Genomic DNA, 2277 nt, shown 5'->3' on the forward strand with positions numbered 1-2277 from the left:
AAACGTGGAACGCTTGGAGACCTCTTCCCAGAAACAGAGGGGTTCCTTGTAGCATTAAAGGGCCAGGTGGTTAACCGAAAAATATTAGAAATACATAATAAATGTCCTACAAATTAATGACGATAAATGCCGAAAATGACAAGAGCCACCAGGAACAATGCAACACATTACAGGATTGAGCAGCAGTTTAACTCAATCTGATTACTTACACGGGGACAATCAATTAACAAACATCACTCACCAAAATCTTGCTTTAAAATACAAACTCATAAAAGATACCACACCTTACTATAAATACAAAGCTGTTCTAGATTAGTGTCAGAGACCTACACATTAATTTTTGTCTGATCCATTGTTACAGATAGGACAATCCATAATAACCATCTGGATATATAATATTACTGGATGAAAATGCAGTCACAACGTACATAATCGATATCGTCATTGCAAACACACATAACGTAAAACAATTAACAAGTGAAAAGCACCATAAATATGCTGAATTAAAAGAAGAAATTGAAAGACTATCGAGAATGAACAGGGCGTAGAATGTCCCAATGTAATATCAACAACAACTCAATGTAACATCAACAACAACTATCATCTCATAGTCATTGCACAATAGGACGAAACAGTACGGAGAGCAAACCAATATTTCTATACATCTGAAAGCCATTGTACTATACGCCACTAGAATGGTCGGCAGTCCGTAGCTATTGAGGAATGAGTGTACGTCAGTACTCCCGGACTTTAGGTTTTACCAGCTTGAGCTGGGAAAGTCATAATAATAATAACAACAAAGCAAAAATGTCGACAGCTTGAAATGTTGAGTTTGAAAGTGAGTTGTAGAAACTGTCAGTGTTGGTGTGAGTGAAGTTGAGTGAATTTATCCCTCTGGTTCAAGTGGCGATAACATAAATTTAAACATGAAATACGTTGGTGCTCTGTTCGAGTTTCCGCTGGTTTGATCGTCCATGTGCAATATATTCAGTTTATGGCAACATTAATGTAAGCAACACAGGTCGTGGTAGTGTTCTGTTTTCTGTACGTGGATATGTCTTTTTTTAATAAATGTATTAGGGACAGCACGGAGCGCACAAAAGGACAGGCCACCCGAATAAATGTGAAAAACAGGGGATCTTCCTGGTTTTGCAGGCGGCGAACAGTGAGTGGTGTTTCGACTGGCTTTTTATAATCTGTATCCATGGGAGTGATCAGAGATATAAATACGTAGTCGGCAGGATTCGAACCTGCACGGGGAAACCCCAATGGATTTCTACTCCATCGCCTTAACCACTCGGCCACGACTACAAGTGCTCTAATGTTCTTCCGCATAGAATTTATATTATGGTAGATTCAGATAGAGTTATTTACCAAATTCAGATGTTGTCATTGCTTTGCTCTTTGTTGTAGTGGTTACCCATGGTGTTTTCCCCAGTAAGTGCTTTTGGGCAACTTTCATAACTTCAGAGTTTGTGAGCACCATGCCTTTACAGATTTATTTTTGCTGATTTTGTTTGATTTCATACAGTTATATTCCGTTTCAATATAGAAACATAGAAAACCTACAGCACAATAAAGTTCATTCGGCCCGCATGTTGTGCTGAACATGGACTTACTTTAGAAGTTACCTTGGATTACGCAGAGGCCTCTATTTTTCTAAGATCCATGTACTATTTTTCCTAAACTCCATATGCCAATAATACTAATTCCCGTTAAATAACCGATGTACAGTATGGTATGAAATAGGGTACACTTATTATGTTTATTCATGCTTTTGTTCGGATAATATTTTTAAATACTTATCTGTATTTTTTTATATAGTCATGAATGTCTCTGTTCCTTCTGTGCCATATTCACTGAGACATATTAACAGTAATGTGATCCCCAGGATTTTCCGTGGATCGAAAAAGAGGAGATGTTGCCACGGAGGATTTAAAATATGTAAGATAACGTGGAACTCGAATGGCTCAAGGACAGTGGAAGCAGACAGATCAAGTGTGTTTGTACCAGCCATGTGCTTGGAAATGAAGATGTCATTTTGTGGAACCGTTTTATATCTTTGTGAGAGGAAAATTTCTGTGTTTTAAAGCAAACACAAATTTGCTTCAGGTAATCTGCGGGTTACGAGATCTTTTCCAAATTAGAAGTTATTTGTGAGTTGTTTTTGATATAATATAACATGAAAATGTGTGAATGTCTGGGTCAATGCCTGTCTGGAGTGATTTAAACTGGTTTCTAAGGGAACAAAGAGCCATAAATTACCAATTGACGCTT

At 37.5% G+C, this 2277-nt stretch overlaps 1 non-coding gene across 1 annotated transcript; it reads right to left on the minus strand.

Moving 5' to 3' along the window:
* Positions 1-1229: 1229 nt before the first annotated feature.
* trnas-aga (transfer RNA serine (anticodon AGA)) lies at positions 1230-1311 on the minus strand. Its single transcript has one exon. It is a non-coding gene; the product is annotated as a tRNA-Ser (tRNA).
* Positions 1312-2277: the final 966 nt, after the last annotated feature.

The sequence above is a fragment of the Hypanus sabinus genome, unplaced genomic scaffold, assembly GCF_030144855.1.
Source record: "Hypanus sabinus isolate sHypSab1 unplaced genomic scaffold, sHypSab1.hap1 scaffold_859, whole genome shotgun sequence".
Classification (NCBI taxonomy): domain Eukaryota; kingdom Metazoa; phylum Chordata; class Chondrichthyes; order Myliobatiformes; family Dasyatidae; genus Hypanus; species Hypanus sabinus.